Source organism: Scyliorhinus torazame, chromosome 9 (assembly GCF_047496885.1).
Source record: "Scyliorhinus torazame isolate Kashiwa2021f chromosome 9, sScyTor2.1, whole genome shotgun sequence".
Taxonomy (NCBI): domain Eukaryota; kingdom Metazoa; phylum Chordata; class Chondrichthyes; order Carcharhiniformes; family Scyliorhinidae; genus Scyliorhinus; species Scyliorhinus torazame.
The window spans coordinates 40,159,665-40,172,347 of NC_092715.1; the positions used below are offsets into that span (position 1 = coordinate 40,159,665).

General features: G+C 52.3%; 1 protein-coding gene and 1 long non-coding RNA gene across 2 annotated transcripts in view; one reads left to right on the top strand and one right to left on the bottom strand.

The window, feature by feature from the left end:
- LOC140429165 (uncharacterized) overlaps positions 1-12,683 on the top strand; it is a 70,997-nt gene that overhangs the window by 28,431 nt on the left and 29,883 nt on the right. The gene's annotated exons all lie outside the window — the stretch shown is intronic.
- Positions 1-12,683, bottom strand: part of LOC140429164 (N(4)-(Beta-N-acetylglucosaminyl)-L-asparaginase-like) — a 52,807-nt gene that overhangs the window by 1,961 nt on the left and 38,163 nt on the right. The window lies entirely within an intron of this gene.

A 12,683-nucleotide genomic window follows, 5' to 3' on the forward strand; every position in this document is an offset into this window, starting at 1 on the left:
TTTAATGAAGGAGCCTCCACTGCTTCACTGGGCAGGGAATTCCATAGATTCACAACCCTTTGGGTGAAGACATTCCTCCTTAGCTCAGTCCTCAATCTACTTCCCCTTATTTTGAGGCTATGGCCCCTAGTTCTGCTTTCACCCTCCAGTGGAAACAACCTGCCCGCATCTCAAAAAAAATTCTCATGGTTTTGGATGATATCCACTTCAAAGTGAATTAGTTTTATGTCTCAGAAAAAATGTGAAACTTTTTTTTCAAAAAGGGTTACAGGGAATTTTCAATTGCACAAGTGAATAGACCAGAGCATAATTTCACCCCAATTTAAAACATTTTGTGGTACTAGGACAGGCTGGCAGAGAGAGAAAGGCATTTTGACCTGAAAACAGGAACTACGAAATAAGGCCTTGGCAGGAATCGATACTGCCTGTCTACCAGACCACTCAAGTCAGCACAGAAACTCATTATCACTAAACAGAACTTTATGATCACCCAATTACAGTATTTATCACATTAACACAAATAGGCAAAAAAAATGCTATGAATATGTAACTAACTTCGAGACAGTAGAGATCAACTTTGCAATAGGAAGAACGGTAAACAAAGAGGCCATCAGGCTCCATAATTGACGAATAGCTGATCAAACATGAGTGTTTCAGAGGACAATGGATCCTGATTAAATCACCCTGGCTAAAACAGGAGCATCTTGTTCATTTCTATTAATGAGTTTAACAAAGAACAAAGAAATGTACAGCACAGGAACAGGCCCTTCGGCCCTCCAAGCCCGTGCCAACCATGCTGCCCGACTAAACTACAATCTTCTACACTTCCTGGGTCCGTATCCCTCTATTCCCATCCTATTCATGTATTTGTCAAGATGCCCCTTAAATGTCACTATCGTCCCTGCTTCCACCACCTCCTCCGGTAGCGAGTTCCAGGCACCCACTACCCTCTGCGTAAAAAACTTGCCTCGTACATCTACTCTAAACCTTGCCCCTCTCACCTTAAACCTATGCCCCCTAGTAATTGACCCCTCTACCCCGGGGAAAAGCCTCTGACTATCCACTCTGTCTATGCCCCTCATAATTTTGTAGACCTCTATCAGGTCGCCCCTCAACCTCCTTCGTTCCAGTGAGAACAAACCGAGTATATTCAACCGCTCCTCATACCTAATGCCCTCCATACCAGGCAACATTCTGGTAAATCTCTTCTGCACCCTCTCTAAAGCCTCCACATCCTTCTGGTAGTGTGGCGACCAGAATTGAACACTATACTCCAAGTGTGGCCTAACTAAGGTTCTATACAGCTGCAACATGACTTGCCAATTCTTATACTCAATGCCCCGGCCAATGAAGGCAAGCATGCCGTATGCCTTCTTGACTACCTTCTCCACCTGTGTTGCCCCTTTCAGTGACCTGTGGACCTGTACTCCTAGATCTCTTTGACTTTCAATACTCTTGAGGGTTCTACCATTCACTGTATATTCCCTACCTGCATTAGACCTTCCAAAATGCATTACCTCACATTTGTCCGGATTAAACTCCATCTGCCATCTCTCCGCCCAAGTCTCCAAACAATCTAAATCCTGCTGTATCCTCTGACAGTCCTCATCGCTATCCGCAATTCCACCAACCTTTGTGTCGTCTGCAAACTTACTAATCAGACCAGTTACATTTTCCTCCAAATCATTTATATATACTACAAAGAGCAAAGGTCCCAGCACTGATCCCTGCGGAACACCACTGGTCACAGCCCTCCAATTAGAAAAGCATCCTTCCATTGCTACTCTATGCCTTCTATGACCTAGCCAGTTCTGTATCCACCTTGCCAGCTCACCCCTGATCCCGTGTGACTTCACCTTTTGTACTAGTCTACCATGAGAGACCTTGTAAAAGGCCTTACTGAAGTCCATATAGACAACATCCACTGCCCTACCTGCATCAATCAACTTAGTGATCTCCTCGAAAATCTCTTATCAAGTTAGTGAGACACGACCTCCCCTTCACAAAACCATGCTGCCTCTCACTAATACGTCCATTTGCTTCCAAATGGGAGTAGATCCTGTCTCGAAGAATTCTCTCCAGTAATTTCCCTACCACTGAAGTAAGACTCACTGGCCTGTAGTTCCCTGGATTATCCTTGCTACCCTTCATAAACAGAGGAACAACATTGGCTATTCTCCAGTCCTCCGGGACATCACCTGAAGACAGTGAGGATCCAAAGATTTCTGTCAAGGCCTCAGCAATTTCCTCTCCAGCCTCCTTCAGTATTCTGGGGTAGATTCCATCAGGCCCTGGGGACTTATCTACCTTAATATTTTTTAAGACACCCAACACCTCGTCTTTTTGGATCTCAATGTGACCCAGGCTATCTACAAACCCTTCTCCAGACTCGACATCTACCAATTTCTTCTCTTTGGTGAATACTGATGCAAAGTATTCATTTAGTACCTCGCCCATTTCCTCTGGCTCCACACATAGATTCCCTTGCCTATTCTTCAGTGGGCCAACCCTTTCCCTGGCTACCCTCTTGCTTTTTATGTACGTGTAAAAAGCCTTGGGATTTCCCTTAACCCTATTTGCCAATGACTTTTCGTGACCCCTTCTAGCTCTCCTGACTCCTTGCTTAAGTTCCTTCCTACTTTCCTTATATTCCACACAGGCTTCATCTGTTCCCAGCCTTTTAGCCCTGACAAATGCCTTCTTTTTCTTTTTGACGAGGCCTAAAATATCTCTCGTTATCCAAGGTTCCCGAAAATTGCCGTATTCATCCTTCTTCCTCACAGGAACATGCCGGTCCTGAATTCCTTTCAACTGACACTTGAAAGCCTCCCACATGTCAGATGTTGATTTGCCCTCAAACATCCGCCCCCAATCTATGTTCTTCAGTTCCCGCCTAATATTGATATAATTAGCCTTCCCCCAATTTAGCACATTCATCCTAGGACCACTCTTATCCTTGTCCACCAGCACTTTAAAACTTACTGAATTGTGGTCACTGTTCCCGAAATGCTCCCCTACTGAAACATCTACCACCTGGCCGGGCTCATTCCCCAATACCAGGTCCAGTACCGCCCCTTCCCTAGTTGGACTGTCCACATATTGTTTTAAGAAGCCCTCCTGGATGCTCCTTACAAACTCCGCCCCATCTAAGCCCCTGGCACTAAGTGAGTCCCAGTCAATATTGGGGAAGTTGAAGTCTCCCATCACCACAACCCTGTTGTTTTTACTCTTTTCCAAAATCTGTCTACCTATCTGCTCCTCTATCTCCCGCTGGCTGTTGGGAGGCCTGTAGTAAACCCCCAACATTGTGACTGCACCCTTCTTATTCCTGATCTCTACCTATATAGCCTCACTGTCCTCTGAGGTGTCCTCCCGCAGTACAGCTGTGATATTCTCCCTAACCAGTAGCGCAACTCCGCCACCCCTTTTACATCCCCCTCTATCCTGCCTGAAACATCTAAATCCTGGAACGTTTAGCTGCCAATCCTGCCCTTCCCTCAACCAGGTCTCTGTAATGGCAACAACATCATAGTTCCAAGTACTAATCCAAGCTCTAAGTTCATCTGCCTTACCCGTAATACTTCTTGCATTAAAACATATGCACTTCAGGCCACCAGACCCGCTGTGTTCAGCAACTTCTCCCTGTCTGCTCTGCCTCAGAGCCCCACTGTCCCTATTCCCTAGTTCTCCCTCAATGCTCTCACCTTCTGACCTATTGCTCCCATGCCCACCCCCCTGCCATACTAGTTTAAACCCTCCCATGTGACACTAGCAAACCTCGCGGCCAGGATATTTATGCCTATCCAGTTTAGATGCAACCCGTCCTTCTTATATAGGTCACACCTGCCCCGGATGAGCTCCCAGTGGTCCAGATAACGGAAACCCTCCATCCTACACCAGCCGTTTAGCCACGTGTTTAGCTGCTCTATCTTCCTATTTCTAGACTCACTGGCATGTGGCACAGGGAGTAATCCCGAGATTACAACCCTAGAGGTCCTGTCTTTTAACTTTCTGCCTAGCTCCCTGAACTCCTGCTGCAGGACCTCATGCCCCTTCCTGCCTATGTCGTTAGTACCAATATGTACAACGACCTCTGCCTGTTTGCCCTCCCCCTTCAGGATGCCCTCTACCCGTTCGGAGACATCCTGGACCCTGGCACCAGGGAGGTAACATACCATCCTGGAGTCTCTTTCACGTCCACAGAAGCGCCTATCTGTGCCCCTGACTATAGAGTCCCCTATTCCTATTGCTCTTCTGTGCTTTGACCCTCCCTTCTGAACATCAGAGCCAGCCGTGGTGCCACTGGTCTGGCTGCTGCTGTTTTCCCCTGATAGGCTATCCCCCCCGACAGTATCCAAAGGGGTATACCTGTTCGAGAGGGGGATAACCACAGGGGATTCCTGCACTGACTGCCTGCCCTTTCTGGTGGTCACCCATTTCTCTGCCTGCACCTTGGGTGTGACCACATTTATATTACCGCGATCTATGACGCTTTCCACCACCTGCATGCTCCTAAGTGCATCCAATTGCTGCTCCAACCGTACTATGCGGTCTGTGAGGAGCTCCAGTTGGGTGCACTTTCTGCAGATGAAGCCATCCGGGACGCTGGAAGCCTCCCGGACCTGCCACATCTCAGTCAGAGCACTGCACCCCTCTAACTGACACTGCGTCAATTAATTAAACTTAAAAGTTTAAATTTGAAAAAAATATTATATATATATATTTTTTTTTAAAGTTACTGTTAACTATCTGTTTCCTAGCGCTAGATTTCTAATATAAATGCGAAAGCTAAATATAGTACTCTCCGATCTCTGGCTTAGATACCCCTCTAAATTATAATTAAGTAATTATGTTTAATTAGTTACCAATGCTTAATTTTTTTAATTTAGTGTAGATTCCCAACCAGCCACTCAGGTCACAGCTTTTCTGTGATGTCACTTCAGTTTCCCCCCGACACACACAATTTGAAAAAGGTATAAAAGTAAAAATGAGTAAAAATCACTTATTACCTTCTGAGTGTCTTAGATGTTCTCAGGTTCTCTCCCTGACAGAGACTGCTCCTCCTCCTCCGAACGGCTCCTGAAACTAGGCCGCGATCTTTTAAAATCTCCGCTCCGACTCGCAGCTCCCGCGCTTTTTAAATCTCCCGGCTCTCTCTCCTCTCGCGCTGTTTTCAATGTCCCGGCTCTCTTTCCTCCCGCGCTTTTTAAATCTCCAGCGCTTTTAAAATCTCCCAGCTCTCTCTCCTCCCCCGCTTTTTAAATCTCCCGGCTTTCTCTCCACTCGCGCTGTTTTCAATGTCCCGGCTTTCTCTCCTCCCGCGCTGTTTTCAATGTCCCGGCTGTCTCTCCACTCGCGCTGTTTTCAATGTCCCGGCTCACTCTCCACTCGCGCTGTTTTCAATGTCCCGGCTCACTCTCCACTCGCGCTGTTTTCAATGTCCCGGCTCACTCTCCACTCGCGCTGTTTTCAATGTCCCGGCTTTCTCTCCTCCCGCGCTGTTTTCAATGTCCCGGCTTTCTCTCCACTCGCGCTGTTTTCAATGTCCCGGCTCACTCTCCACTCGCGCTGTTTTCAATGTCCCGGCTCACTCTCCACTCGCGCTGTTTTCAATGTCCCGGCTTTCTCTCCACTCGCGCTGTTTTCAATGTCCCGGCTGTCTCTCCACTCGCGCTGTTTTCACTGTCCCGGCTCTCTCTCTCCACTCGCGCTGTTTTCAATGTCCCGGCTTTCTCCCCACTCGCGCTGTTTTCAATGTCCCGGCTCTCTCTATCCACTCGCGCTGTTTTCAATGTCCCGGCTCACTCTCCACTCGCGCTGTTTTCAATGTCCCGGCTCATTCTCCACTCGCGCTGTTTTCAATGTCCCGGCTGTCTCTCCACTCGCGCTGTTTTCAATGTCCCGGCTCACTCTCCTCTCGCGCTGTTTTCAATGACCCGGCTTTCTCTCCTCTCGCGCTGTTTTCAATGTCCCGGCTCTCTCTATCCACTCGCGCTGTTTTCAATGTCCCGGCTCACTCTCCTCTCGCGCTGTTTTCAATGTCCCGGCTCACTCTCCACTCGCGCTGTTTTCAATGTCCTGGCTCACTCTCCACTCGCGCTGTTTTCAATGTCCCGGCTTTCTCTCCACTCGCGCGGTTTTCAATGTCCCGGCTGTCTCTCCACTCGCGCTGTTTTCAATGTCCCGGCTTTCTCTCCTCCCGCGCTGTTTTCAATGTCCCGGCTCACTCTCCACTCGCGCTGTTTTCAATGTCCCGGCTTTCTCTCCACTCGCGCGGTTTTCAATGTCCCGGCTGTCTCTCCACTCGCGCTGTTTTCAATGTCCCGGCTTTCTCTCCACTCGCGCCGTTTTCAATGTCCCGGCTGTCTCTCCTCTCGCGCTGTTTTCAATGTCCCGGCTCACTCTCCACTCGCGCTGTTTTCAATGTCCCGGCTTTCTCTCCTCTCGCGCTGTTTTCAATGTCCCGGCTGTCTCTCCACTCGCGCTGTTTTCAATGTCCCGGCTGTCTCTCCACTCGCGCTGTTTTCAATGTCCCGGCTGTCTCTCCACTCGCGCTGTTTTCAATGTCCCGGCTCTCTCTCCACTCGCGCTGTTTTCAATGTCCCGGCTGTCTCTCCACTCGCGCTGTTTTCAATGTCCCGGCTCTCTCTCCACTCGCGCTGTTTTCAATGTCCCGGCTCACTCTCCACTCGCGCTGTTTTCAATGTCCCGGCTGTCTCTCCACTCGTGCTGTTTTCAATGTCCCGGCTCTCTCTCCACTCGCGCTGTTTTCAATGTCCCGGCTGTCTCTCCACTCGCGCTGTTTTCAATGTCCCGGCTCTCTCTCCACTCGCGCTGTTTTCAATGTCCCGGCTCTCTCTCCACTCGCGCTGTTTTCAATGTCCCGGCTGTCTCTCCACTCGTGCTGTTTTCAATGTCCCGGCTGTCTCTCCACTCGCGCTGTTTTCAATGTCCCGGCTCTCTCTCCACTCGCGCTGTTTTCAATGTCCCGGCTCACTCTCCACTCGCGCGGTTTTCAATGTCCCGGCTGTCTCTCCACTCGCGCTGTTTTCAATGTCCCGGCTTTCTCTCTACTCGCGCTGTTTTCAATGTCCCGGCTCACTCTCCTCTCGCGCTGTTTTCAATGTCCCGGCTCACTCTCCTCCCGCGCTGTTTTCAATGTCCCGGCTCACTCACCTCTCGCGCTGTTTTCAATGTCCTGGCTCACTCTCCACTCGCGCTGTTTTCAATGTCCCAGCTCTCTCTCCTCCCGCGCTTTTTAAATCTCCCGGCTTTCTCTCCTCTCGCGCTGTTTTCAATGTCCCGGCTTTCTCTCCACTCGCGCTGTTTTCAATGTCCCGGCTCACTCTCCACTTGCGCTGTTTTCAATGTCCCGGCTGTCTCTCCACTCGCGCTGTTTTCAATGTCCCGGCTCACTCTCCTCTCGCGCTGTTTTCAATGTCCCGGCTCACTCTCCTCCCGCGCTGTTTTCAATGTCCCGGCTCACTCTCCTCTCGCGCTGTTTTCAATGTCCCGGCTCACTCTCCTCTCGCGCTGTTTTCAATGTCCCGGCTGTCTCTCCTCTCGCGCTGTTTTCAATGTCCTGGCTCACTCTCCACTCGCGCTGTTTTCAATGTCCCGGCTCACTCTCCACTCGCGCTGTTTTCAATGTCCCGGCTCACTCTCCTCCCGCGCTGTTTTCAATGTCCCGGCTCACTCTCCTCCCGCGCTGTTTTCAATGTCCCGGCTCACTCTCCTCTCGCGCTGTTTTCAATGTCCCGGCTCACTCTCCTCCCGCGCTGTTTTCAATGTCCTGGCTCACTCTCCACTCGCGCTGTTTTCAATGTCCCGGCTTTCTCTCCTCCCGCGCTGTTTTCAATGTCCCGGCTCACTCTCCACTCGCGCTGTTTTCAATGTCCCGGCTTTCTCTCCACTCGCGCTGTTTTCAATGTCCCGGCTCACTCTCCACTCGCGCTGTTTTCAATGTCCCGGCTTTCTCTCCACTCGCGCTGTTTTCAATGTCCCGGCTCACTCTCCACTCGCGCTGTTTTCAATGTCCCGGCTTTCTCTCCACTCGCGCTGTTTTCAATGTCCCGGCTCACTCTCCTCTCGCGCTGTTTTCAATGTCCCGGCTTTCTCTCCACTCGCGCTGTTTTCAATGTCCCGGCTTTCTCTCCACTCGCGCTGTTTTCAATGTCCCGGCTCTCTCTCCACTCGCGCTGTTTTCAATGTCCCGGCTGTCTCTCCACTCGTGCTGTTTTCAATGTCCCGGCTGTCTCTCCACTCGCGCTGTTTTCAATGTCCCGGCTCTCTCTCCACTCGCGCTGTTTTCAATGTCCCGGCTCACTCTCCACTCGCGCGGTTTTCAATGTCCCGGCTGTCTCTCCACTCGCGCTGTTTTCAATGTCCCGGCTTTCTCTCTACTCGCGCTGTTTTCAATGTCCCGGCTCACTCTCCTCTCGCGCTGTTTTCAATGTCCCGGCTCACTCTCCTCCCGCGCTGTTTTCAATGTCCCGGCTCACTCACCTCTCGCGCTGTTTTCAATGTCCTGGCTCACTCTCCACTCGCGCTGTTTTCAATGTCCCAGCTCTCTCTCCTCCCGCGCTTTTTAAATCTCCCGGCTTTCTCTCCTCCCGCGCTGTTTTCAATGTCCCGGCTTTCTCTCCACTCGCGCTGTTTTCAATGTCCCGGCTCACTCTCCACTCGCGCTGTTTTCAATGTCCCGGCTGTCTCTCCACTCGCGCTGTTTTCAATGTCCCGGCTCACTCTCCTCTCGCGCTGTTTTCAATGTCCCGGCTCACTCTCCTCCCGCGCTGTTTTCAATGTCCCGGCTCACTCTCCTCTCGCGCTGTTTTCAATGTCCCGGCTCACTCTCCTCTCGCGCTGTTTTCAATGTCCCGGCTGTCTCTCCTCTCGCGCTGTTTTCAATGTCCTGGCTCACTCTCCACTCGCGCTGTTTTCAATGTCCCGGCTCACTCTCCACTCGCGCTGTTTTCAATGTCCCGGCTCACTCTCCTCCCGCGCTGTTTTCAATGTCCCGGCTCACTCTCCTCCCGCGCTGTTTTCAATGTCCCGGCTCACTCTCCTCTCGCGCTGTTTTCAATGTCCCGGCTCACTCTCCTCCCGCGCTGTTTTCAATGTCCTGGCTCACTCTCCACTCGCGCTGTTTTCAATGTCCCGGCTTTCTCTCCTCCCGCGCTGTTTTCAATGTCCCGGCTCACTCTCCACTCGCGCTGTTTTCAATGTCCCGGCTTTCTCTCCACTCGCGCTGTTTTCAATGTCCCGGCTCACTCTCCACTCGCGCTGTTTTCAATGTCCCGGCTTTCTCTCCACTCGCGCTGTTTTCAATGTCCCGGCTCACTCTCCACTCGCGCTGTTTTCAATGTCCCGGCTTTCTCTCCACTCGCGCTGTTTTCAATGTCCCGGCTCACTCTCCTCTCGCGCTGTTTTCAATGTCCCGGCTTTCTCTCCTCTCACTCTGTTTTCAATGTCCCGGCTCTCTCTCCACTCGCGCTGTTTTCAATGTCCCGGCTTTCTCTCCACTCGCGCTGTTTTCAATGTCCCGGCTCACTCTCCTCCCGCGCTGTTTTCAATGTCCCGGCTCACTCTCCTCTCGCGCTGTTTTCAATGTCCCGGCTCACTCTCCTCTCGCGCTGTTTTCAATGTCCCGGCTCACTCTCCTCTCGCGCTGTTTTCAATGTCCCGGCTTTCTCTCCACTCGCGCTGTTTTCAATGTCCCGGCTCACTCTCCACTCGCGCTGTTTTCAATGTCCCGGCTTTCTCTCCTCCCGCGCTGTTTTCAATGTCCCGGCTTTCTCTCCACTCGCGCTGTTTTCAATGTCCCGGCTCACTCTCCACTCGCGCTGTTTTCAATGTCCCGGCTCACTCTCCACTCGCGCTGTTTTCAATGTCCCGGCTTTCTCTCCACTCGCGCTGTTTTCAATGTCCCGGCTGTCTCTCCACTCGCGCTGTTTTCACTGTCCCGGCTCTCTCTCTCCACTCGCGCTGTTTTCAATGTCCCGGCTTTCTCTCCACTCGCGCTGTTTTCAATGTCCCGGCTCTCTCTATCCACTCGCGCTGTTTTCAATGTCCCGGCTCACTCTCCTCTCGCGCTGTTTTCAATGTCCCGGCTGTCTCTCCACTCGCGCTGTTTTCAATGTCCCGGCTCACTCTCCTCTCGCGCTGTTTTCAATGTCCCGGCTCACTCTCCACTCGCGCTGTTTTCAATGTCCCGGCTCACTCTCCACTCGCGCTGTTTTCAATGTCCCGGCTTTCTCTCCTCCCGCGCTGTTTTCAATGTCCCGGCTCACTCTCCACTCGCGCTGTTTTCAATGTCCCGGCTTTCTCTCCACTCGCGCGGTTTTCAATGTCCCGGCTGTCTCTCCACTCGCGCTGTTTTCAATGTCCCGGCTTTCTCTCCACTCGCGCCGTTTTCAATGTCCCGGCTGTCTCTCCTCTCGCGCTGTTTTCAATGTCCCGGCTCACTCTCCACACGCGCTGTTTTCAATGTCCCGGCTTTCTCTCCTCTCGCGCTGTTTTCAATGTCCCGGCTGTCTCTCCACTCGCGCTGTTTTCAATGTCCCGGCTGTCTCTCCACTCGCGCTGTTTTCAATGTCCCGGCTGTCTCTCCACTCGCGCTGTTTTCAATGTCCCGGCTCTCTCTCCACTCGCGCTGTTTTCAATGTCCCGGCTCACTCTCCACTCGCGCTGTTTTCAATGTCCCGGCTGTCTCTCCACTCGTGCTGTTTTCAATGTCCCGGCTCTCTCTCCACTCGCGCTGTTTTCAATGTCCCGGCTGTCTCTCCACTCGCGCTGTTTTCAATGTCCCGGCTCTCTCTCCACTGGCGCTGTTTTCAATGTCCCGGCTCTCTCTCCACTCGCGCTGTTTTCAATGTCCCGGCTGTCTCTCCACTCGTGCTGTTTTCAATGTCCCGGCTGTCTCTCCACTCGCGCTGTTTTCAATGTCCCGGCTCTCTCTCCACTCGCGCTGTTTTCAATGTCCCGGCTCACTCTCCACTCGCGCGGTTTTCAATGTCCCGGCTGTCTCTCCACTCGCGCTGTTTTCAATGTCCCGGCTTTCTCTCTACTCGCGCTGTTTTCAATGTCCCGGCTCACTCTCCTCTCGCGCTGTTTTCAATGTCCCGGCTCACTCTCCTCCCGCGCTGTTTTCAATGTCCCGGCTCACTCACCTCTCGCGCTGTTTTCAATGTCCTGGCTCACTCTCCACTCGCGCTGTTTTCAATGTCCCAGCTCTCTCTCCTCCCGCGCTTTTTAAATCTCCCGGCTTTCTCTCCTCTCGCGCTGTTTTCAATGTCCCGGCTTTCTCTCCACTCGCGCTGTTTTCAATGTCCCGGCTCACTCTCCACTCGCGCTGTTTTCAATGTCCCGGCTGTCTCTCCACTCGCGCTGTTTTCAATGTCCCGGCTCACTCTCCTCCCGCGCTGTTTTCAATGTCCCGGCTCACTCTCCTCTCGCGCTGTTTTCAATGTCCCGGCTCACTCTCCTCTCGCGCTGTTTTCAATGTCCCGGCTGTCTCTCCTCTCGCGCTGTTTTCAATGTCCTGGCTCACTCTCCACTCGCGCTGTTTTCAATGTCCCGGCTCACTCTCCACTCGCGCTGTTTTCAATGTCCCGGCTCACTCTCCTCCCGCGCTGTTTTCAATGTCCCGGCTCACTCTCCTCCCGCGCTGTTTTCAATGTCCCGGCTTTCTCTCCACTCGCGCTGTTTTCAATGTCCCGGCTCACTCTCCACTCGCGCTGTTTTCAATGTCCCGGCTTTCTCTCCTCTCGCGCTGTTGTCAATGTCCTGGCTTTCTCCCCTCTCGCGCTGTTTTCAATGTCCCGACGTTCTCTCCTCTCGCGCTGTTTTCAATGTCCCGGCTCACTCTCCACTCGCGCTGTTTTCAATGTCCCGGCTCACTCTCCACTCGCGCTGTTTTCAATGTCCCGGCTCACTCTCCACTCGCGCTGTTTTCAATGTCCCGGCTTTCTCTCCTCTCGCGCTGTTTTCAATGTCCCGGCTTTCTCTCCTCTCGCGCTGTTTTCAATGTCCCAGCTTTCTCTCCACTCGCGCTGTTTTCAATGTCCCGGCTTTCTCTCCTATCGCGCTGTTTTCAATGTCCCGGCTGTCTCTCCACTCGCGCTGTTTTCAATGTACCGGCTTTCTCTCCTCTCGCGCTGTTTTCAATGTCCCGGCTGTCTCTCCACTCGCGCTGTTTTCAATGTCCCGGCTTTCTCTCCTCTCGCGCTGTTTTCAATGTCCCGGCTTTCTCTCCACTCGCGCTGTTTTCAATGTCCTGGCTGTCTCTCCACTCGCGCTGTTTTCAATGTCCCGGCTGTCTCTCCTCTCGCGCTGTTTTCAATGTCCCGGCTTTCTCTCCACTCGCGCTGTTTTCAATGTCCCGGCTGTCTCTCCACTCGCGCTGTTTTCAATGTCCCGGCTTTCTCTCCTCCCGCGCTGTTTTCAATGTCCCGGCTCACTCTCCACTCGCGCTGTTTTCAATGTCCCGGCTCACTGTCCTCCCGCGCTGTTTTCAATGTCCCGGCTCACTCTCCTCCCGCGCTGTTTTCAATGTCCCGGCTTTCTCTCCACTCGCGCTGTTTTCAATGTCCCAGCTCACTCTCCACTCGCGCTGTTTTCAATGTCCCGGCTTTCTCTCCTCTCGCGCTGTTGTCAATGTCCTGGCTTTCTCCCCTCTCGCGCTG